General features: G+C 33.5%; 1 pseudogene; it reads left to right on the top strand.

The window, feature by feature from the left end:
• Positions 1-16,093: 16,093 nt before the first annotated feature.
• LOC149181993 (metal transporter Nramp7.2-like) lies at positions 16,094-21,954 on the top strand (annotated as a pseudogene).
• The last annotated feature ends 4,591 nt before the right edge of the window (positions 21,955-26,545 follow it).

Below are 26,545 nucleotides of genomic sequence, written 5' to 3'. Positions count from 1 at the left end.
TCACCCACTCTCTTTGCAGTGAAATAACCTTAACACAAGTAACACTATCAATCACAAGGCACACGAACCTTGCTACTCGAAGACAAAGCAGACCACTCTCCTGTGCTAACAAGAAAGAGCCAAGCCAAACATTTAAGATAATGGCAATCATGTCATCATATCGAGTGGGACTCCCACACCAAATGGTGTGAGGTCTAGTTGGGACTTCATACCGGGGTGATCCCCTGAATGTTGGAAGGTCCAACACCATCAACAGGCCCATAATTGCCTAGTTGAGTGGGTCTCTTTTAGCATCGGGCTCAAAATTACCCTCCATATCTGTTAAGTGAGCACATTTAGCATTATGGCCTAGAATTACTCATGTAGAGTGAGGGATTTAGGATTGGGACAAGAAGAAATCAAATGAATTGAGTGTGTCCATAGGGTTTTACCATCGGTCAAAGATGTTGAATAGAATGATGGTAAACCAAGACTACTTTGTATACATGGGTCAAAAGTGCCAACCAAAATAATGGTGAATTGTTGATGCTAATGATATAATATGGGTCAAGGTACCAATTAGAATTATGGTAACTAGTTGATGCTATTGATTTACCATGGGTCATAGTTGTTTACCATAATTATGGTAATCAGACGATGTTGATGTTGATGAAACTATTTTAAAATTTTCTTAGAAAAATTTGTCAAGAAAATAGCATATTGATAATAATTATGAATATCTCCCTAACTAAGAGGGAGCGTTTAATTTTGTAGCTATTATAGGTTTTCATAATTAAATTTTTTACCACTTAAAATATATGTAAGAAATATTCTTTATGTGAGCTTCAAAAGAGAGAGACTTTTAAATTTCTAAATTTGAATTTTTTGCTCCAAGAACATCATGTCGCTCGTCCTAAAGATTAAGTTGGCTAGCCCCTATAGACACACATATTTGGGTTCATCTAATCACTATATATACCCATTCGACCTCATCATCTAAGGGAAAATTAAGATCACTTATTCGTAGTTATATTCTTTTGTTCATACTAATATAATAAACCTAATTTGTGGGAAGATCGAAAGCTTCTCTTAGGCACATTTGAGAATCTCTAAGGAAGATGAATTATCTGAGGGAGATGAATTTCTTTGATTAGACCTATTGGGTAGAAGACTAAACTCTAGCAAAAATATTGGGATGAAGGTCAAATCCTAAGCAGACCTACCTACTGAGAAGAAGGTTAGGTTGTGAGTAGACCTGCCTATTTGGCAGAAAGTTAAATTTTGAGCAGAACTCTTGGGAAGAGGGCCAAATTCTCGGCAGACCTATCTCTGGTCATATTGACTAAGTTTTTCTTTTAATGAATTTGACTTTATTTTCACTATAAGGATCAAATTATATCTCTTATTGAATTGAATAATTTATCCAATGAAATTTTGTTAGCTTCTACCACTCCCCTCCTCCCCAAGTGGGTTTTCTAAGGGTAAAATGTTTTTTCCCTTGTGTTTGGTTGTCTCTTTATGAGTCTACTATCAAATTTCATTCTATTGTTAAATATCCCCTATGTAATTCTTAATGATGAATGTGAATACAAGAGGATTTAAACTAAAAATAATTAGAAGTAATTATTATCTAAAATACCTTGAAAAATCAACAATGAAGAGGAGAGAGAGACACACAGAGAGGGAGGTGTGAGAAAGAGGAGTGAAGAGAGAGAGGAGGGGAGCAAGAGAAGGAGGAATGGGGAGATAAACAGAGTTAGAGGGAGAGAGAGAGAGAGAGAGAGAGAGAGAGAGGAATGGAATAACTAATACATAGAGAGATAGAGGAAGGGAAGAACTAATACATAGAGAGATATAGGTAGAGAGTGAGGGAGTGACAAGGGAGATATAAATAGAGAGTGAGGGAGAGAGGAGATAGAAGAGGGAAGACATAGAGAATAAGACAAGATAGAATGGGAGAAAAGGGGAAGAGATAGAGGGAGACATAGAGATGAAGTGGGCAGAGTGGGGGAGAGAGAGCAAGAGAGAAGGATGGAGATAATGATAGACTTGGAGGGTAGAGAGAGAGAAATCGAGGGGAGACTAAGGGAGCTAGGAGAGAAAGAGAGAGAGAAGAAGGAAGAGAGATAGGAACTGAGAGAGGGAAGGAGAGAGGAAGGGAGAGATATATGGAGTTGGTGGGGGAGGGAGAGAGAGGGAAGAAAAAATACACAGAGAGAAAGAGGTGGAGAGAGAGAGGGAATGATAAGGGAGAGATGGAGAGAGAGTGAGTGAGAGAGGACAGAAGGAGGGAAGAGAGAGAGAAGGAGAGGAGAGAGAGGGTGAGAAGGGAAATAGAGAGAGAGTGAGACACAAATATGCATGGGGGGAAGAAGGGGAGAGATAGAGAGAGAGGAAGGAAAAGAGAAGGGACTTGAGAGAGAGAGAATGAGAGAGGGAGGGAGAGAGAAGTAGTTGGAGGGGTGAGAGAGGGAGGGAAGAAGAAAGACATAAGGAGAGAAAGGTGGAGAGATAGAGGGTTACAAGGGACAGATGGAGAGAGTGAGGAAGTTCAGGGGGAAAAGAGAGAGAGAGAAGGAGAGAGGGAGAGGAAGAGGGAGGGGGATAGAGATAGATAGATATGGAGAGAGAGTTAGATATATAGGGACATGGAGAGAGAGTGAGTATGTTTAGGGGAGTGAGATATAGAGACAAAGAAGGAGAAAAGAAGAGAGATAAATCTATAAATGGATGAGGGAGAAAGGGAAGAAGAAATAGATAGAGACGGGGAGGGAGAGATAGATATATATGGAGAGAGATAGCATGCGTGTTTGGGGGGGTGACATAGAGAGACAAAGAATGATAAATGGAGGGAGTTATAAATATATATGGTGCGGGAAGAGAGTGGGTAGAAGAGAGAGAGTGGGAGAGAGAGACATATGGGTGAGGAGAGGAAGAGAGAGAAGGAGAGAGGAAGAGATATGAACACAAAGATGGAGGGGAGAGGAGAGGGAAGAAGAAAAGTACACACATAGATAAATACAATTATTATATAGTATTATATAATATTGAACATTATTAACCATAAAGAAAGAGGAAGTAAGACTTTTACAAAAGGAAAAGAAGTTGGATTTATAAAGTCATGAATATTTTATTTTTTTCACTGAAACTGATGAATTGATTTTAGCGTAGTTGTTGATTTCTAATCCTATCTGGTTGTTTGCACTAGATGTAAGTGTAGATGTTGATTTCTAATCCTATTTGGTTCCTTGTGCTAGACGCATTGATTTCAATGTAGATGTTGATTTCTGCTCCTATTTGATTGCTTGAATTAGATACATTGATTTATGTGTAGATATTTATTTCTAATCCTATTTGATTGCTTGCACTAAATGTATTAATTTCAGTGTAGATGTTGTTGTATGATTTGATGTAACTAGATGTATGATTTACATTAATTTCAAAGTAATTAGGTTAATAATGTGCATTGATTTCACTGTAAGCAAAAAAAAAAATATTGACAACATGCATAGATTTCTATGCTACATTAATTCAACCAAAAATAAAACAATTGAATTTCATCTTAAATAAAATGTTCACTTGCCTCAATTGTTTTCTTCTTGAAATTGTAAACTTTTGTAATTGGATGTATTCCTATTATTCCCATTTTCGATCATTCAACATTATAATCCATTTTGCATTCAAACAAGGTAATAGAAAAAAATCTCCATTGGAACTTACTTGGGGTTTAACACTCCATAAGTTACAATAATTGACATTGGAGAAAGCTACTGTTAATATTGGAGACCAAAAAAGACAAGGTATGACGTTTACTACAATAGCTCGAGTTAAAGATTTGAATGGTCTATGATTTCAACCACCTTTTTCATATGATCGATATGAAAAGATGGAAAAACTAACAGGTGTAGCAATAAGAATAGTAGAAGGAAATAGCCTTTTAGAATGATCACAATGAATACTATTTGTAATTAACTACATTCTTATTATTCACATTTTCTATCATTCAACACTATTACATTGTCATTTTGCATCCAAAATTTTATTTCATCATTTGTCATCATTCAAGTGATTAAGAACCTCTATCATCTCAAAAACCTGAGTTAATTGAATAAATTTAAAATTAAAATGACCAGATTAATCTTAGACATATTCAAGATATTTAAAATGATCGGAATAATTAGATTATCAACAAATTTTGTGTGATCGTGCATGACTGAAACTAACCTAGATCCATCTTAACGTCGGATCTATCAAACATTGAGAGGGGTCAAATCTCTCAAGATGCAAACATTTCCTTAAGTTTTTCTCAAACATTGAGAGGGGTCAAATCTCTCAAGGTGCAAACATTTCCTTAAGTTTTTCACTCAAAAAATGTTTGCACCTTGAGAGATTTGATCCCTCTCGGTGCTTGATAAATACGGGGTTATGATGGATCTAGGCTAGCACTATTTGTAATTTTAATTTTTTAATTTAATAATATTTAATATTTATTTTAAATAGTTAACCCCTTCTCTTTAGTATCAATTTCAATTTAACCATAATGCATTTTATTATTTTCATATAAATTAACTTTTTATTTCAATTTTTGTAATTTTTTTTTTATATTTATTCTAATTTTAGTTATTTATTCTCATTCTTCTCACATTATCTATTATTCATAAATATTCCCCAAAACATCATATACCTCAACAACAACACAATATCCAAAAAAAATACTCGACATAATATTAAATATAATATGAATAAAATACATCAAAACATCATATACCTCAACAACAACACAATATCCCCAAAAAAATACTCGACATAATATTAAATATAATATGAATAAAATAATAAATATTTGCACATATATTATAAAATAAAAAATAAACATAATTTAAAATATTTTTATAAATTTACATTTTATATATATATAATTTATTTTAATTTAAAAGGCTTAGTTTAATTAATAAACAAAATAATATTTTTCATGGCATTTTTTTGTGGCTAGTTTTAATCAGATTTTTTAACTTTTGAGTTTAAGTTGTTTAATATGTAGATTTATGTGTAGGGGGATTTTCAAACCCTGAATCTATTTCTCCCACAACCCTGAATCTATGTGCTTGATAAATACGGGGTTATGATGGATCTAGGCTAGCACTATTTGTAATTTTATTTTTCTAATTTAATAATATTTAATATTTATTTTAAATAGTTAACCCCTTCTCTTTAGTATCAATTTCAATTTAACCATAATGCATTTTATTATTTTCATATAAATTAACCTTTTATTTCAATTTTTGTAATTTTTTTTTTTAATATTTATTCTAATTTTAGTTATTTATTCTCATTCTTATCACATTATCTATTATTCATAAATATTCCCCAAAACATCATATACCTCAGCAACAACACAATATCCAAAAAAAAATACTCGACATAATATTAAATATAATATGAATAAAATACATCAAAACTTCATATACCTCAACAACAACACAATATCCCAAAAAAAATACTCAACATAATATTAAATATAATAAGAATAAAATAATAAATATTTGCACATATATTATAAAATAAAAAATAAACATAATTTAAAATATTTTTATAAATTTACTATATATATATATATATATATAATTTATTTTAATTTAAAAGGCTTAATTTAATTAATAAACAAAATAATATTTTTCATGGCATTTTTTTTTACTAGTTTTAATCAGATTTTTTAACTTTTGAGTTTAAATTATTTAATATGTAGATTTATGTGTAGACTTTTGAGTTTAAATTATTTAATATGTAGGTTTGTGTGTAGGGGGATTTTCAAACCCTGAATCTATTTCTCAAACACTGAAATACGTTGGACGATATAAAGGAGGAAATCCTCTTCCTTTTGGACCAAGTTGCTGCTTTGGAGGTATCATCGTCCACAACAAGTAGTAACTCAAATGGAAATCAGGCTTCGGGTTTATCTCTTTCCGATGGCAAAAGAGCTCGTCCGCCCATGGGGACCAGACAAGGGTGGGCACACTCTGGGGTGACTCCTCAAACCTCAAGTTGCTTGGTGGACACACTCTGGGGTGACCCCTTCTCATACCTCAAGTTCCTTGGTTTTTGCGGCTAGTACTCTCTTCTTCTATTGGGATATTTAGTATGAATTTTTGTAAATGTATATGGTTTGGTTTTTGTCTCTAGTACTCTTCTTCTCTTAGGATATTTAGTATGAATTTTTGTAAATGTATATGGTTGATGGAAACTTATTGCAGAATTTACAATTGTAATTTTTATTTTTTTACCATTTTTATTTTTTTATTTTTTATAATCTAAGACAACTTTTCTCATCATCATAAATTCTCAATTTATTTTGATATTGAAACATGTAACTGAGATCAAGTATAAGAGTTCTAGAGTTCTCCCATTTATCTTTAATATAAATATATAAATTTCCAAAAAAAATATTTAAAATTCAATTTAATATAATTATTAATAGTTTAATTTAATTTTTTTTTTTATTAAGCTAAGTACCCAAGGAGGATTTGAACCGGTGACCTATCGCAAGGAGTGCTTTAACAATGCACCCATTCACCGTCACTGTCAATCCAAAGCTTCGTGGGCTAGTTTAATTTAATTTATATAACTGTACTCATTTAATTTTTATTTAGTCTAACTAGGCTGAAGAGTTGTCAGGAAAGTTATGGAAATTTTGGTTATATTGGCAAATTTTTTTTAAAACCCAATTATAATTGTTAAACTTCAAAATTTTAGAGGTCCTAAATGTTTTTGATGGCGCTGAATCTATTTCCACCATCAAAAATATTCACACTGTTTCTACTCCTTTAATCTTTATCTTGATTTTATAACACTGACTTTGAATTGTTAATATAATGTTGCCGAGGACGGATTGTATAAGACTGACTTGAAATTGTTAATATAATGTTGCTGAGGACTGAATTGAGGATGCAATTATATTTTATGGTGCGCTGATTAGCGCGCCTTTATTTGCTCGTGGTACGATTATGATATACAACAGTATCTGAAGTTCTGCTTCGCTTCACGTAAAGAAAAAACCTTATTATGTATACCCGAAGTTTTGCCCTCGATGAATTATAAAGCCATTTAGTGATTATCAAGTTGTAAAATTATTATATTACAATCTCTTCTGATAAACTGTAAAACAATTGTGATTTGTAAAGCAATTTGACTGATCACATTCGTAGCGCTAATATAGGTTCAATACACGAAGCCAAAATACATGATGCAGTACAGTCATAGCGTAGCTAGCGCTTACATAGATAGACACGAGGCTAAATATGGTGCTGGTGTTAGAAACAATATGTTCCATAGAATCTGCCGTAATAATCGGCTGTGAGTAGTGCAGCAGAAACAATTGAATGCAAATACATTCCATAGAATACGCCGTAATAATCGGTCGGGCAGAAAGAAATGATGTATTTTGGGGAAAGTTAGATTCAGAAGCTTGCGGGCCTATAGTCCAGGGTATGGAGTCCATAAAGTCTTACTGACAACCACCGATTACATTTGTACATGTCATTATTTCTTCCACCAATTCCATCTGTACCGCCATAATTTATTTCCATCTCTAAACCAACAGATTCGGTCCAGAATATTTCTAGCTAGAATAGCAGCCTCTCATAGTTAGTTTAACCCCCATATGTATCTGCAATGTATGTATTCTCTTCAACTGAAAATTTTCTTTACATTTGTTTTTGGGAAATTTAAGAAACATTTTTTAAATTTAAAAAAAATATATGAAATTTCAAAGTGGTTTTAACCCTCGTACGTTCTTTGTAATTAACATTAATCTTTATCTTAAGTCAATTTTTTCGTTTTTTTAATTGTGGAAAAATTAAAAAAGTTTTATTTTTTATTATTTTTTAAATATTTTAAATAGGTGTGGTTTAAGATATCAATGAAAGAGATATTTTTACTTAAATTTGTGTATACAATTTTAACAATTTCAAGTAATATTGTGATTTTTTGTTTTCTAAAATACATTTTTGAATGTATCCCGAATAGGTTAACCTTTTTCACTGCTACTGAATCTATGGGCAGGCAAGAGACAACCTGGTGAAGTGAAACATTTTAGTAGCCAGAGGAATAGAAAGCAAAAGTGATTCCCTCAGAGAGCTAAATGGAAGCAGCCTAAACCGTGAATTGGGAATTTCGAAAGAGTACATGAAGTGGAATTTTTATTGTTAGGTCTGCAGTTGTTTCTTGGTACAATAGGAAGCAAAGATCTGTGGTGCTCATCTAGACAAAAGCATAATACATGGGTGCAAGTCAAGCAACACGTGAGGCTATATGGATGAGAAAGATACTTGTTGGACTATTTGGTCAGATGATGGATCCAATTGTGATAATCAGAGTTGCATCAATATATTTGAAAATCCTATATTTCACGATCGATCCAAATATATATATATATCACCATTTGCAGGACTGTGTCTACAGGTAGATGATGTTGCTACACTGCATTCTGATAGAGGAGTAAGATGTTGACATTTTGACAAAAGCTTTATCAAGAGGGAAGTTCAAATTCCGTAGGTGCAGGATAGGGGTGGTTGATAATCCCTTTGTTGCAGAGAGGGAGTCTTGAAAAATGTAGTAATAAATTGTCAATTTGATTTTTACTTGATTAAATTGAGAAAATTTGAATTTCCACATCAACAGATAGCCTGGATGCAGTTAACTTGTGTGACATGGCTTGTGTCACCCGGTTTACTTAGTAAATTCAAGTTGGAGGAGTTAGAGTTCAATTAAGCATGTATGGTTGCTAATTTGTAGCAATCAAAGTCAGTTATCTCAAGTTGTTTTTAGTTGAACTAATTCCAATTGCTTGAGGAACTAGTGGAAGGCAAATTGTGCAGTGGGACTTCAGTCAAACTCAATGATCATCTAGTTAATTGATTAATCAACCCAAAATAGCTAGTGCATAGAGAATTTGAGTTCCCCATCTACGGTGGACATTCCAAGGTAGTGTAACATCAATTGTAGACTAGCCTTAAGTGTACAGGTGTTGCATGCAGTCATATGATCAACTTTGGGAATTTCGAAATCCATTTTGTAAAATTTCCTAAATAATAAGGGCCTAATTTCTAAAGGAATTGCACAAGGAAATATGGGCTCAAGCAAAAGTAGAAATTTACAAACTCTGGGTTAGAGCTACTCAGTGAGCAGAGAGACAGGTTATTCACTTGTAGGTTGTGCTCAGTTGAGAAAATAAGTTGTAATACATTTCTATTCATCATATTAATGCAAGCAGACATTGGGGTTTTTAGCATATTTCTTTCCCCATGAATTCTATGTGCATGTGTGTTATGTCTTATTGCATGTATGCAATTTTTTGTTCTAAATTGTGAATTAACTTCCGTAGAGTAGTAGAGTAGGTTTGTGTCTTGTGATTTTGATTAAAACTTCATGATTAGTTGCAACTCTACACCATAATTTCTACAAGGATGGTGGATGCAAATTACAGAATATTCGTTAGTAGACAATATGCCTACTTCAAAATATCTATGACAACTTTTGCTAGAAGAAGATGTTGAGGATAAAAGATTGGATTGTGGAATAATTAGTCACAAAATTCACAAGGGCGTAATTTTGGTTGCAGGTGTGGAGGTAGATGGATTAAATATAATTTTGGCTACAAGTGTGTAGGTAGACAAGTCATAGTTACTCCTTTAATTTTTGTCGATGATGTGTTACTATTTGGTAGATTGACCTCTTTTGATCGGTCTCTACACTCCTTATGAATAATATTAAATCTCATTTGATTTCTTCTTACCCAAATGATGCATTGGTACTGGAGATTTCTCATATTTTTGGTGTTATCTCCGCTGCATTGGATGCAGATTTTAAATATCTTAGATTTATGCTCCAACCTAATCGTTATGGAATTAAGGATTGGAGCTGACTTATAGGGAAAATCCACTATAAATTTTTATCATAGGCACACAGGTGGCTCTCTTTAGGAGGCAAGTTTCTCTAGTTTGAGCAGTCCTTCATAGCATCTCTATTTATTGGCTTCATATTTTCGCTCTGCCTAAGAACATTAATAAATGTATCTTTCCGGCTTCATATTGGCATGGGACAAATTTTGTCGTAAAGGACAGAGTGTGCTTGGTTGTTTTTTACTCTGTATGGAGGTGATGGATGACCAAACTCATCTATTTCTTTAATTCTCCTTATCAAAATCAATTTGGAATGGTGTATTTAATATGTTTCATTTACATGTAGATGAGAACTACTCTTTTGTGGTTTATTGTATTCGGGACTGGATTATTGAATATAAAACATTTGGACCACTTCCAATATACATTGAGGTTTCGACCCAATGAATGAATTATTGTCCCAAGCTCCTTTGTTGTGATACATCCACCTCCATCCTTGTCAAAAAAGTTAAAAGCCTCCCTGAACTTAGACATAACCTCCAATCCATATTCCTTTAGTAGATACTTCTCTCATTTTCTAACCATGCCAATCTACCCTCCATCCCATATTCTCTCATGTGCCCTATGTAAACCACCATTTCATTCAAGAATGGGGATTTTGATGTTTACTATAACCATATTTATTAGATATTGTCCCCCTTTTCTTGCTTATAGTTTCTTGAGTTGGCCTCCTCTAAATATGCCCTACTCTCCTTAAATTATTTAGAAGGTAGCCTTTGGCTGCTAACCGCATTTTACCGGAGATCCTTGACATATCCCTGAAATTTTGATTTGGCCCCATGATCTATTTTATGCCAGTCAATCGAAAGCTTTGGATTTATTTGTCACATATTCATTCATGACCAAACACTATACCACTAGTTCTAAGAATCTTGTGGTTACTATCACAACAATAAATGTATATTATATTTTAGAGGAGACAAGAATTGTATATTGCACTTTGGGGCACTCAAAAAATATTTTGATGCACCCTATTTCTCTAACACTCTAGTATACTTTATGAACTTAATTCCCATTCCATGTTCATCCATATGGACGCACTTTATGATGTTCTAGGACAACCTAATGTGCTTGTCAACTCCATCTCATCTTCCTTGTCATGTTTTGTAGGACTTATGTATCCAACAAGAAATTTGGGAGATGAATGCCATCAAGGTAGAAAATCAAGGGGTTTTCAAGTCATTTATTTAGGGTTCCAACTAGAATTGTCCCACTATATGATCCACCCAATCCCTAAATTGAGGTCTAGTGTTATTTCAATTAATTATTAGATGATCATGGTGGGCCATAATTCCAAGTTAAATGTTATGACTCTTCGTAGGATATTATTAGAGATACTTGAGGAGATACCTCTTTGGATAAAAGGTTAAGGAAGGATTTTGACTTCAATATCGAACCCTCAACCATATCCTCAACATTTGTCCCATCAACTATATCCTCAACATATCGAACCAACAATCAAGAAGACAACTGAGGTGAAGCATGGGCATCCTCTCTCGCCCACATTGTTCAGGATATATATTAGTCTATGAATTCCTTTACACTCCACCAACTATGCATCAATAAAATTTTGCGTTGCCCCACTGTCCACCAAGATGGATACACATTGTCCCTGCACTGTGCCTCTAATTGCCAAAATTGCAAAATTGGGATTTTCCATGTCAAAATTTTAATTCAAGACTGACCATGCATTGGAAGGCCATTAACACAATATTAAAACATAAAAAATGAATAATTGACACAATACCAAATACAATACATAGATTGAGTTTTATCTCACAAGGTATCTAGATGCTAATTGAGCGAGTTCACACAAAGAGAGAAAAGCAATTTCATGATACATTGTTCAATTTGTAATCAATAGAATTATCTTGGATAAGGGAGAAGTAACATTTAGTTTCTTTCTCATATAGAAAGGCAAAATTATGAACCAATGTCAAATTCCTTTCGTGAAGCAATGTTGTTGTAAAGGGTGTTAGAAAGCTTGCATTGTAGGCAAGACCCTCACACCATACTAGATTGTGTTAACCAAAGTATGTTAACTATGTCTAGTGATCTCAAATTTCATGAGCATGTTCAATGAGTGACCATAAATGATGGGTGTCAGAGTGGCTAATAATCGTAATTTATAGTGGATGATTGTCATCGTACATAACATATGTGATCCAAATCATTTGTTTGGTACCCAATGTTGGTGAATAATTGTATTTCACCATGGTAGCATATCTTTTCTTTTTTTAAATGAAAAATATATTGAAAATAAATTAAGTTATGTCTCATGCAAATGTTCAATATTGTTGTGTTGTGAGTGGTTTGCATATTATATGTATCATATATCTATAATCACTTATTTCAAGCCTACTTTAAGAAATAAAGGAAGAGGTGCAGGGACTTTCCATAAGAAGGAATCCCACCAACTCCTCTCCTCGTAGCAATATTTAAAATGTTAGCCCATAAATCAAACACATGTCCTTGTTTCTCTAGTTTGGAAACCCTTGGATGGATCTAACAATGAACTCCTCCCAACCACTACTTTAACAATCTACTAAATGCCTTCGATTGGTATGTGTAAATGATTTTGATTGATTCTTGGAGGGGTCTGAAATCTAATTTTGTATTGACATAATACAAACACCAAATTTAACCCATGGTAGCCAAAATTTCAACCTTACAACTCTCTCATCCAATATTAAATACTTCACTAATTAGTCGCGGGGTGATCTCCTTAACAATATATTAAACATTAGAAGCATTCATATTAATAGAGAAAATAAGAATAGTATTTAATATTAAGTTATAATGCATGTAGCTTCCAAGTTGACATATGAGACCCCCTTGTTTGTGAGACAAGGGATTCCCTCCATTCAATTCTTTAACTATTTAATATATGGAGGTTTACATACCTTAATTTCCTTTGGATCCAATCCTATGACCTTTAAAGAGGAAACGATTTAACACAAATTGAACGAGTAAATACAAAATTAATTTGTATATGTATCAAAGTTAATTTGACAGTTGCATGACATGCTTAATTTTGTATAGAAGCAAGGGAAAACTTGAAGGGTTGATCACAACAAACATGTATGGTCAATTATGATTATCATAGGTATATTAGTTTGGTTTGCCCAATCCAGAACTTGCACACTTTGTTACTACTGTTAAAGGCATGTCATGATGGTTTACTGGTTTAACATCATGTACATTTAGTTGTGTCTATTAAAGGCATGTCAGTTCAATGACAAAACCAATGGTTTGTCAACTTGGTCAGCTTAGTGAGTTATGTGTTAATCATCTCAGTGAACAACATATCAGGTCAATTAGCTTAGTCATTGACATGCACATTCCATTGTCACTATTAGTGACATGTTAGGTTGGATATTAACATGTATTTTTGATTAACATTATCTAGGAGATTAACCAAATCAACATGCATGTTTGACTACAATTGTGGGAGATATGTTAGATAGGTCAACCCCATCAACAACATTTATGTTCAATTGCACATGTTAGAGGCATGACACAATGGTCACTTGATTAGTAACATGTACATTTTGGTTATCACTATTAAAGGTGTGTTAGGTTGGTTAACTTGATCAACAACTTGTATGTTTGGTTACAATTATTAAAGCCTCACTTGATTGTTTAATGAAATAAATGGAGTGTAATTCTAGTTATCATTGTCGAAGGCATGTTTTGTTAGTTAAATTAATTAACATCATAAACATTCAACTATTATTGTTAGAGCCATCCAAGGCTACTAAACCCATTTAAAGTAGTTCATAACATCGATGGGGGATTTCTTATTGCATTGTGGGTGAGTATAGTCTGTTATTTTATGTTGTAAGTCGAAGGTTTTTCATTAATCAAAAAGTATGTACAAGGTCGTCAAAATTCATGGGGCCTCATCCCGAATAGGTTTGTTGACCAATGCTATTACCATGGTACTGACAAAAAGAAAAATACCCAACTGGGAGACCCACAACCTTATAGGCCTTACATGCCAAAAAACAAAAAGAACTAACAAGACACTAGTTACCATAATTAGTCATCAGAAGTGATAGAGGCAAGATTATCTGGCCCCATCCCTGGAGGAGGAGGTGGGTGGTAGAGATAGTGGATGTGAGTATAGTGTGCTATTATTCCCCCACATGTGTTCAATTATGCCACGTGACATGTTCACCCTTCATGGAATGAATTTCCTTCTTAAGGGGGTTTCTTATTGAAGATGGGGCTATGTCTAAGTCTCAAGTGACTTTAATAGAATAAATTCCATTTAGTTGTGATTGTTGAGCCAAAAGGGTGCATTCATAAATTTTGAGAAGCTTCTACCACATTACAATCTCTCAAATTAAATAATCGCCACTTGCTTGTGTTCATCGAAAACATTTCAATCCAAAAGACAAATGTATGTCAAAGCATGTTAAATATTCCAACGATCATTGACCCACACCACCAACCTTCCTAAATTTATCTCCTTGCTTGTGTTTGTTGGGTTTCAACCTCATCCCCCAACCATAAGTCATTTACTCCACCATTACGTACACATGCATATCTCTAAAAAGCATGCCAAACTTAACCATTTTCATGCCTTACAAAAGAATTTCAAAACATTGTTACAATTGCACCATAAAATATACATATTTGTAATCAAGATTTTCTAAAGTAATATGAGGTACTCTTAATTAAAATCTACTACTACTTTGACTACCCATACCCTACTCCTCAACCCCATCCAAATCCTTGTATTGATTTCATGACCCTCTCCATTTTGTAGATATTCTCTTAAATTGATCTTATAACACCCTCCATTAAAATCATTACATGCACGCACATGAGAACCATTTCCCTACCAAAGTGGACCAACAAGGACTCAAGAGGCTCTACTCACCCCAACCCAAGTGCAACGAAGTCCTAGCAACGAAAGGAAGGAAATTGCAAAGCTTGGCGGGAACCATTCCCACTCTCTCAAATTTCGTGAGAAAGTGAAAAAAAAAAATCAATAGGAAGGAAAAATTCCCAACCCATGGTGAGAAGGCTAGAAAAATTAAAGGAAATCAAATGTGACCACATTGGTCAAAACACGGTCACTGCATAGAGTTTCTTTTAACCCAAGTTAAAACTAGGATATTTGAGTAGGAGATCACGTAGGAAAAATAAGGAATCCAGAGTGCACATTGTGCTGAGATTGAAGAAAGAGGTGTGATCTATCACGACCTTCACATAGCAGATTCAAACTTTGAACATCTTGATAATTCCCCAAGCCGATCATTTAGTTTTTTGAATTCAGTGTAACATCTCCTTCTGAGTTTTGTGGGAGAGCTAGAAACTCAGGTGAGTACATATGCGATTGTCGAAAACTTATCTTTCTTTCTGTGTATTGCAGTTATATTACTGATTGTCAGTGCAAATTCATTTTGCCCTTTTTCCATGTTGTATGAATATGCACCCTGGGGTCCTTGTTATTTGCTAGTATATTTGAGAAATCTGCGATGGGTTTATCTCGTAACTCCCTTATATGTTGGTCTAAGCCATGAATTTCATGTTTTATAGTTTTAACATCCATTTATGAGAAGGTTTGTGGGAAAAAAAGATTGTTGGGTTTATGCGAGTGATGTCAAGGGTTTTATATGTGAGTGATGTCAAGGGTTTTATTTGGTTGTCCTATTAATTTCTTGCTTAAATGCGTACCATGCCCTTTGGATGTCTTGAGTTGTTCTTCATCCTCTGTATAGCATGAGTTGATTGGGCTCTAGCTATTGTATGAAACATGATATCGAGTATTTTGTATTCAATCTATATTTTTGTAGCTCTGGTTCAATAAAAAGGGTGGCGACAACATTTCACCCTTTTACTCAAACCTACTCCTCCCCGCCTCACTCGAACAACATAGAAAGCTACCAAAGCATAGTTTTATTTGTTTGTCAAATTTTAAAACCCTCACTAGTTCAAGGGTTTCCAATTTGTGATCTGACTTTCCATACAGATCCTGGAATCTATCCTCCACAGTTGAGTTGAGCTGAACAATGGGCAAGCGCGGTAGGATTTCATCAGACGACCTGGCTACCTCCAGGAAGAACAACCACAGAATGAAGAATCGAGCCCAAACGAAGAAGAGGATGAACAGGAAGAGCTCGAAGCCATAACTTGGCCGACGACAAATGACGATGAATACGATGAAGAAAATCAAATGGCGAATCCATCCAGCACAGATGACAAATCAAGATGCTTCTGCCGAAACTGATGATGAGGTAATTTTGTCAAACTCCATTTATTTTTCACTCCCTTTGTTTGTCTTTAATGCTTTTCAAATCCCTTTTTAATTAATATTTTATCATTTTGTCCTATCCCCCCTTTGCTTGTCTTTAGCACACAGTGCAAGTTTGAGTCTTCCATTCTTTGTGGTCTAGGGTCTTGAGAAGTGTTCGATTCCTATTCTCTATCTCACATTAGAAAATGCTCCACATTGAGTTGCCCCTGATCACTTTGATGCAACAACTAAGAGGTGTTGCGGCAAGAGGAAGCTTTGCATCAAGCCAGTCTTGAGCACTCTACAATGAAAATCCTCCACATCGAGCCACCCCTAAGCACTATGATGCAACAACCGAGAGGCACTACGACAAGAACACTCTGCAATGAAAATGCTCCACATCAAGCCTCCATTGAGCACTCCGATGCAGCATTTTATAGGTGCAGGGCAGGAGGAAGCTCTGCTTCGATCCACCCCTAAGCACTCTACAATGTAACCACACCTCAAGTTCTTCTGGCATCCCTAGTCTGCTTCTGCTACCCAGGTATGTTCAACGCCCTCTTCGGATTGGGGGAAGTGGGTAGGATTTAATCTTGTTAATTAGGATTTAATATCTTATTAATTAGGATTTAATTGGGTCTCGCTCATTATATCTTGTTAATTAGGATTTAATAGTATTTAGTAAGAGTTCAATTTTAAATAATACCCAATTTCCTTTTGGGTAACCCCATAACCAAGATATGTGTTCCTCTTTAGTTTGATTTCCAATTATATGATTTTTTTATGGCAATATACGACAACCATTTTATGTTCAAATGTATGATTTAAAATTGTGCATCTCAATACTTTAGGGTTACAAATTTCTCAGTTTGCATGTTTATTGTTCTTTTCGAATTGTGATAGGGTTGTTACTATGAAACTCTCATAAATAGACAGGTCAAATAACTTGGCTCTTGTTATGAGCATGGCGAATTCAATGTCTTCTTGGAGATGCATAAGATCCACAATGCATATATTCAAATGGTGTGCAATCTCCTTTTGGGTCATCATTTAATGAAGAGTCATGTTCCTTTTTAGTGGGATTTCAAATTTTATGAGTTTTTGCTAGCCATATGGGGTAGGTATTTTATATTCAAATATATGATTTGAAATTCTATGCATTCCCTTAAACCTTAGGGTTCCACATCTCTTAGTGTGCATATTTATTCTTCCCTTACAATCATTAAGACGTAAAGAATCTATATGGTTAAATTAGGAGGTAGAATTTGGTTATAATGGAGGGAGAGGTAGATTTTACAACTCACTATATCTATCATTCCTTCTACAGTTTAAGCAAGGCACTCTAAATTTTAAACATAAATGATTTCCTTACCTTTTATTTTTTTTTATTTGTGAAATATCACCAAAGTAGAAGCCAGGATGGAGAAATTTTTTAGGTTATATTTGACCTGTAGTTCTTGTGTCCACAACCTTCATGGATCCTGCGATGTTTATGTAGTTACTAATCTTTAACAAATTTATTTTGTATATATTTGGGTATCGATGTTAATATCGAGAATTTTGGTTGTGTCCTAGTGCCATCTAATTTGCAGGGAGGGTCTAGGTTCAAATATGAGGTATTTAATAATAATAATAAGCTCTTGAATGAGATGATTGATTCTGATTAATTACTTTTTCGATTAGAAGAATTTAGAATTCATCCTAATATAATATTGTTTGCTCATTTTTTGTGTTTTTTTGTAGTTACTTTGGGTCATTCTTGTGATGTTTATAAGTGGCTTGATTATTCAATATCTTGCAACGAATTTAGGAGTTGCAACAATTATGTCCCTCATCTATTTTCTCTGCCAAACAATTATATGAATTGAGATTATGCTCACCCCTGAACCTGCTATTCCATCACGTAAGCATCTCACACAACACTACAGGGAAGAATATCCAAGAAATCTAAATTTTATCTTATGGTTCCTATCAGAAGTGGGTGTCATTGTTGCAGATATTCCTGAAGGTTAGCATTTTCAAGAATGATTTTGCAAAGTAAACTTCTTTTATTTTGATTTCTGATGCAATAATATTATTTTATTTTACTCCGTGCGTCAAAATGAAACTGCAACTAATGCAGGATTTTAATGAGAATATTGATTTTTGTTGGAAAATGAATTCAACTGCAACTAATGCAAAGAATATTGATTTTTGTTGGAAAATGAATTCAACTGCAACTAATGCAGAGAATATTGATTTTTGTTGGAAAATGAATTCAACTGCAACTAATGTAGAGAATATTGATTTTTGTTGGAAAATGAATTCAACAATATTATTAAGAATGGTATGAAAAATAATGTACATAGTACATATAAATATGCACTATATACAATAGGTAAACCATTGATTCAGTTTCCTAAGTTTAAATGATAAATAAACTTCCACAAGAACCCTAAGTGAATAAGGGTTAATAATTTTACCCCAATATACCTCATTTAGTTCATTCATTGTTTGTAATTTTGTCGTCCCTTCATGTTTTTATCGCAGTGCTAGGAACTGCATTTTCTCTTAACATGTTGTTCCATATACCTACATGGGTTGGTGTTCTTATAACTGTATTCAGTACACTCACTCTCATTAGAGTGCAGAGATTCAAGGTGCTCCATCCGATCGTTTCGACTATACTCTATGTATCTATTTCAAAGAAAATGGAAATTCATATTTCTTATGTAACCTAGTTACTTCAAAGCATTTTATCCTGTGTTATAACTTGGGACATTGCAGATGAGAAATTTGGAGGCGATCATTGCTTTTCTTATACTTACAATGTTTGGTTGTTTCATTAGAGAGCTGGCATATGCAAAGCCTAAATCAAATGAGGTGTTAAAAGTAATGTTCATTCCTAATTTAAGAGGAAGTGGAGCAACTAGTATTTCCATCACTCTTATTGGAGCCTTGCTTACACCGTAAGCCCCTATCACTTGTTTGTTTCGTTAATTCAATTCAATGAATATTTTTCGTCAGTGCAAAGTAGTAATGATTAGAAAATCTAGCCAAACATTTTCCCCTATGATGCAAATGAGGAATTGGCCATTTAGTTTCACAGTAATAAATGGAGTAGTTTTAAGTGCGATTTTTTTGGAGTTTCTAGCAGTTTTTTGGTCAAAATTTTGTGAAAACATTTGTGGCCAAATTTTGATTTGTGTTGTTTAAACTGGTTTTTTCACTACATATATCGATTCAAAACCCTCTAAAACCTATGAATCACTTCGATTGTAAAGACTTCACCTATCAAACTTGTGATTTTAATGAATTTCAGCCAGAACAAACTAGATAGAAAAATAAACTAGAAAACTTTCTAAAAATCACACTAAAAGACTACTAGGTAATAAATCCCTCAAATAACGTGTACCTTATCATGTACAAAATTTAGTAGTACTATGGCATTGAGTGTTTATTGATTACCTTTTATTTAGTACTATGGCATTGAGTGTTTATTGATTACCTTCATAAAATGTAATTGATCCTATCATCGAGCATATCCAAATACAATTTATTTCTTCACTCTGCCTTGGTTCTCTCTTGGAAAGTACCACCAACTGTTTATGGAGTTAATGTAAGTACTCTTCCATAGTTCAGAGAATTCTTAAAATAACTGGAATAGATTATTCGTGTACTTTTCGTTGTGCTTTATTTATAAATTAGATCGATTTTCGATGGGTCGTTGAAATTACAGGTTTTCATTATCAAAATTATGAAATGTAATTATTCCACTTAGAATAAGGTCTAATAGTCATATCTACAGGAACAAAATTTGTAAAAGTACACTGAAAACATGATTCTTCAACCCAAACTGTCATAACTCCATCTAAAACTCCTGCAGAGAATCATTCACTACATGAATAAACTACTTCCTGACAATGTGGGGCAGCCATAGACCTATCAATGACTCATTAATCAGATCAGAAGACTATGAAATGATCTTAAAATGTTGTCTATGTTCCAGTCAGTGTGCAGGTATTTTCTCATCGAAACTGGATTTGCTATATTTATGGCATTCTTAATCAATGTCGCTGTTACCTGTCTGAGCGGGGTAGTCTGTTCTTCACCAAACTTATCTACAAAGGACTCAGATAACTATCGGAACTTGGACCTGAATACCTCATATTTTCTATTAAAAGTAAGTGGATCCTTCCATCCCAACAAAGATTTCCTCCACTTTGTCACTATGGTTTTGATTCACCTCCCTATTCTTCCAGCATTTTAATCACTTAGACAACTTTACAAGCGAACTGACTTATCCATTCATCATGATTTTAATTATTTGCTCAGGCACTTGAAATGGATCCACAAAATTTGTTAGTAAATATAGATCTCATTCAAATCTTTGGCATTAGGAATTTCTTGATATTGTTAATGGTAGTGTTCCGAAAATCGTAAATCGAAAACCCTCTTTTGTCGTTCTTTAGCATGTTCTAGGTAACTGGAGCTCAAAGATTTATGCCATCACACTACTAGCATCTGGCCAGAGTCCATCGATTGCAGGGACGCATGCTAGGCAGTATATCATGCAAGTGCATTAATGCATTAGTAACTTGTTTTTTTGCAATCTTGAAAATAGATGAATTTTGAATTTTGATAACCAGATTTGCATAATATTTGCATGATACTTCTATTACTGGAATTTGAGTGCGTTGCGTTGTTTTTTGTTGCAGGGTTTTCTCAATATGAAAATGAAGCCATGGGTCGCCAATCTTATCTCTTGGGCCATTGCCATCATCCCAAGCTTGTCAGTTTATATTTTCTATAGTTCTTCGTTCTTCTGCTACTGCGCAGCTTATTATTATTTCATTGGTATGCTCTTTGATCATTGAAATTGGCATCTCGATAACACATTTCAAATCACAAAAAATCATGACTAGTCTTAAAATTATTTCCCTGGATTCCAATTAAAAATTTCCATGGATTTGGATTTCAGTAGTTAGATAATGTAAATGTCAAAAAACTTTTAGTAGTTAGATAATGTTATTTTAAATATTTCTTAAAGAGTTAAAATTATAGTGTTACATTCATATATATATAGAGTCAAAAACACATTTCATTCCATCCAAAAAAACCCTCAAGATTACCGTAATTAAAAAACGTTTCTTATCTAAATAACGTTTCTTATCTAAATAACGTTTCTTATCTAAATATTTCATATGTTTTATATTTAAAGGCTAATGTTATGTGTATTCCTTCCGTGCAGATCATTTTATCATTTCAACTGCCATTTACATTAATTCCACTGTTGAAGTTTACGAGCAGTGAGATAAAGATGGGTCCTCACAAGAATTCAATCAGAGTAAGTTGCTACTACCAGATTGGAGAAGAAAACCTTTTTTTCTCGGTGCTAGAAATGTAGGATAATGACTATTGATCGTATTATTGTTACCTAAATTGAAAAAGTTTTCTTGAATTATATGGTGATTTTTTGAATTGCATTTTACTAAATGGAAAATATTCTTTACCATGTCACAGATTATGGTTCTTTCCTGGTCGTTGGGATGGTGTATCATGGGCATCAACACCTACTACTTGACTACATAATTTGGAAAATGGTTGGTCCATAGTAGTCTGCCTAAGGTAGTTTCTATATTTATTGGATTAATTGTATTTCCACTCATGGCTCTATATGTAGTGGTGATATTTATTGGACTAATTGTATTTCCAATCATGGCTCTATATGTAGTGGTGATTTTTATTTGGATTTTTGAGGAGAAAATAAAGTCACTTATATGGGTCAACTAGGATCCTCGATTTGATTTAAAATTACAACGAGTATTAACCAAACCAAGTCAAAAAAATTGATATAGAATCACAAAAGTGATTTGCAATTGGAGTATGATTCGATTAGTTGTAGAGAATTGATTTGGAATTTCAGGGAAGTCATGTAAAAATAGCGCAAGTATTAGCAGATCTGAAATTTAGTGTGTTTTCCTCTTCATGTCTCTGAGTTGGTTTCATATTGTGACAATTTCCGTGCAACACTAAAACTTCTTTAACATTGCTCAGCCTCCATTACTATGAAGAAGCAAATTCCTAACATGGTATTGAAACAGAAACATAGACGCATTTAACCATACATGGGTACAAAGCTTTTACATGGAAAACAATCTTGGGCTAATCATATAGGCTTGAAATTTTAAAAATATCATGGAATAATACTAGCTTTTATTTATGCATTCATTTTTCTTATTTCAAAATTATAGTAAGAATACCTGTGAGGTAAGGGTACCCCTTTAGATCCTTGCGTAATGTATCTTGCCTCACAGTTCTAGAATGTTCTTGGCCTTTTCCACGACATAAGCGGTTTTAACCATTAAAATCCACACTTATACGCCAAGTGTGCCAACAATAAAAAAATGTACAGACAGTCATTTACAAAGATTCTTATAGATCAGACGCCTTTGCCAATTTGGGGGTTTTGGGGTTTTGGTCCTGAAAATCAGTAGTAGTTTTTTTTCCCTTTTTCTCAAAAAAGAGATTTTAGTTTTTCATTCCATTTTTGTTTTTTGTTTCCTCGAGAAGATTTTTTGTCGGTAAAAACTAATTTTCAGCAACCACTTTCCTCGTTGAACATTTGACAAATTCGAAATAGCTAAATATTTCTCTGAAAATATTCATTTGAGCTCAGGCTTTGCATCTAATAGGGTTTGCCTCCTTCAATTTTTAGGGTTTGCCTTCTTCAATTTTTATTTTCTCAACAACCAACAAATCTTCCACTGAGTACAATATTGAACTAGATTTAACCTCGTCCTTCTGGTGGAAATGGATTCATATTTTCTACATTTCCTACATAATGTAAATTAGATAAAGGCAAAAGTAGCTTCAAGTGCATTCTAGAATAAATGAGAGGAAATTCACTTCAGCTTAGACAGGAATATGCAGGGTGAGTGTTCTTATTCCAAATTGATAAGAGGAGTAACTTCCGTAAAGTTAAAGTTGAGAGTTTATGCAAGATGCTCTACAAAATGTTTTGAAGATACGTGCTAAAGCAGTGCAATACTCCAAAGAATCAACAAATCTTACAATGATGTATATAAACTAAGAGCATATATTCAAAAATAAAATTAATGTCACAACCAAAACAAAAAATACAAGCTCAGTACAACTGATATACAACAGGGTAGTCATTCTTCACAGAAAAAAACTAACCTACAAATATTTAACAAATTGCAATGGATGGTTCAAGAGATACTGAGATTGCTATAGGTGAATATCAACCACAATATACATTGTCTAAAAAGTGATACCATCCACATGGCCAAGTGATTGGCTTAAGATAGTGTACAATGTTTATATCATGATTTGGCATTGTTTATTTTTGTTTTCTCTACAACAACTACTTTCTGAGGGACTCCCTCCCTGCCAACCTAAATACATACTGAAGCATCCCCTCCTCTTTTATTTTTTTGAAAGAACTATGCAAATTTTGGCCTGAGTGGGTGCAAAATTCTTGGCGGGTGTCACTTTGGGGATTCCCAACCATGCATACACTGAGAATCAAACCTTGGTTAGTTAGGGTAGACAGATATCAAGCTTCTACTAAACCACAACCCAACCTACATAAACTAAAGCACACTTACTAGAGGTCATGCCCGTTGTTACTGAAATTGATGTTGTATGAAGATGGAAGCTAACTTATATGGGAAGTGGTGAACGTATCGAGTTTAGTTCGAATTTTATTTAGAGATTATAAATCCAAATCATCTCATGTCTTTCTTTGTTCTGAGATTTTAATTGAGTGAATTTTCCACACAACCTCTTCCTGCCATAACATCATAATGCACTTGTTAGTTAGGTTGCATCCTCTTGATTCATTTCCTCTGTATTGTGCTATCTTTATACTTGTACAATGTATGAATTGCATTAAAAAATAACCTCCCTTACAATGAACAAGGATTTTTTGGGGCTCCGTTTCAGACATTAATAAAATTTATATGCACTTGATTTTGTAGGTCAAACATGATGTTGTTTCACTACCATAGAGGTTTGGTGAGCCTGAGTGCATTGTAAGATACTCTCAATTTTTCATTATGAATGTCAAATTAGAATAGTTATTTGGACATTTTCTTTTTACATTTGAATTTTCTACAATCTCTTACAGGAAAAATAAGTTTACAAAGCCTACATTTATGCATTATATATTCTCTGATATCTAGCAGAATTGCTTTCTATTTTTCAAATATAATTAAAATCTTTCTGACTTGTTTTCTTGTATGGCCATTAATAGAAACCCTCCTATCTTGATATCAACTCTTGCAAGTACCCCTTTATCTACAAATGTTAGTCTTATGAATATATATTAAAACAAAGCATGGGCTTGCAACACCCAAACACCCAAAACCCATGAACCTTTCTCAAAACCCATGAACCTTTCTCAAGACCTACTTGTATGTTGTCTTATAGTTTTGTTTTTAATAAATCATTTTACATACTCTTATTGTTTTCTTGCGTAGTTATAATCCTACTCTTTGTCTTAAAAGTTACCCTAATATTGAGCTCATATTAGCCATGGATTTTCTTCTCTGTGCTTCATATCATACTGTTGATTGCTCTATCATGTACCTTATGGTCAGAATTTTGTGTATTCTATTTTGAGAGACAGACTATTTTTCCAATTTGCATACAAGGAATTAAATTTTGTGAACTCTATTTCTAAATTTCCACAGGAGGATGGTTTATCTTTAGATGGTGACAAATGGCATTGGGTGGTTGGAATTATGGTTTCAGTTACTTTTGTGAAGTTTTTCCTCGTAATGTATTGTCAAAGTTTTACTAATGAGATTATGAAGGCATATTCTCAAGATCATTTCTTTGATGTGATCACCAACACAATTGGTCTAATTGTTGCTATTATTGCAAGTACTCTATACTAGTGGATAGATCCTGTTGGAGCAATTGTGGTAAGCAGTTCTTTAACCTTTTGCATTATAGTTCATAGTTTGCAACTTTTCACATGTTATGCTTATCTATTTTGTTGAGTGTGTGCCATGGTTTCTTGGCACTGGCTACTGAAGAGTAGTTTGTCTTCCATTATGTCATCCTATCCTTTTTATAATCAACGTCCACTTGTTTAATAAGAAACTTGCTGTTTTTTTTCATTATCATGATATATATTTGCATTTAGTAGCAATATAGATGAAATTTTTAGCACATGTTCTCGTTCATCAGTACTCTTCACTGTCATAAACAATGGTTGGTGTGGAACTCCCAAGCCATAGAGGGCCCCGAATAATTATGAAGATAGGATGGAGCCATGAATCTATCCAACTTAAAATTCAAAGGAAAAACATATTTCAGGTCTATTAACTTTTAAGTATGGAGATCTGATTGCAAAGGTGCAAGATAATATATGCACTCCATTTCATTTCTTTTGCTTTGATAATGACCCAATCGTAGATTGTGGATTCACAAATCATAATTCTGTTTTTTTTTACATTTGGAAATCAAGACATTTTGTTATAGAATTTTATATGGGTGCATATACACAATTATAGACACATACATGTGTGGAGAAGAAGACAAAGAAAAATAAGTCTTAACATGGGATGAAATCCCAACACAGGGATATGCCACTGTAGCAAGATAGTCTGTATACATGAACATTTAACTGTATACTAATAGAAGATTTTCATTTTTTTTGCTAGAGATATAATCCGCTTCTCTTTGTACCTTTTGGGGCAATTGCTTGTTTTAGTAAGTTAAAGATATGGTCTGCATGATTATAATTTTTATAAAGATTAAAGATCATGTGTCAGATTTTTTATTTTTATTTTTTAAATCAATGGCTATAAATGTAGTTTTTAGGATTTCCAGAACTCTTCATGTAATTATTTAAAGTGTGCTATCTCAATGGAAGTGCGTTTGCCTTACAAGAAGGAGGTTGGTGGTTCGATTCCACTATGCGCTAACATGAATTAAACAATGATTTTGTAGTTTATTTTTAATTAAATGTTTTTTATATCTATTTATTTCAATGGTGAGATATTTCTACATTCATTGTTTTATATTGTCTCTAAAGAGACAAAAGTGATCTTCAAATAAAAATTTTATTGTCTCTAGAGAGACAATAGCTAGTATTAAAGACATATTGTCTCTAATTGGAGTGTTGTCTCTAGAGAGACAAAAATGAAATTGTCTCCTAAGAGACGATAATGCTTGTGTTATATGTTTTCTTTATAGAGAAAATGTTTTAAGACAATAATCTTTAAGTCAATATTTTTTAAAACCATAATCTTTAAGACAATAATTTTTGAGACATAGCTTAAAGACAATATTTGAGACAATACAAAAGTTTTTTTTGTCTCAAGTTAAGATAATTTACCCAAACATTGTC

This window comes from Pinus tabuliformis, chromosome 3_2 (genome assembly GCF_031772625.1).
Source record: "Pinus tabuliformis cultivar Carrire ecotype Pingquan chromosome 3_2, CPIR1, whole genome shotgun sequence".
Taxonomy (NCBI): domain Eukaryota; kingdom Viridiplantae; phylum Streptophyta; class Pinopsida; order Pinales; family Pinaceae; genus Pinus; species Pinus tabuliformis.
This window is presented reverse-complemented; position numbering and strand designations above follow the sequence as displayed.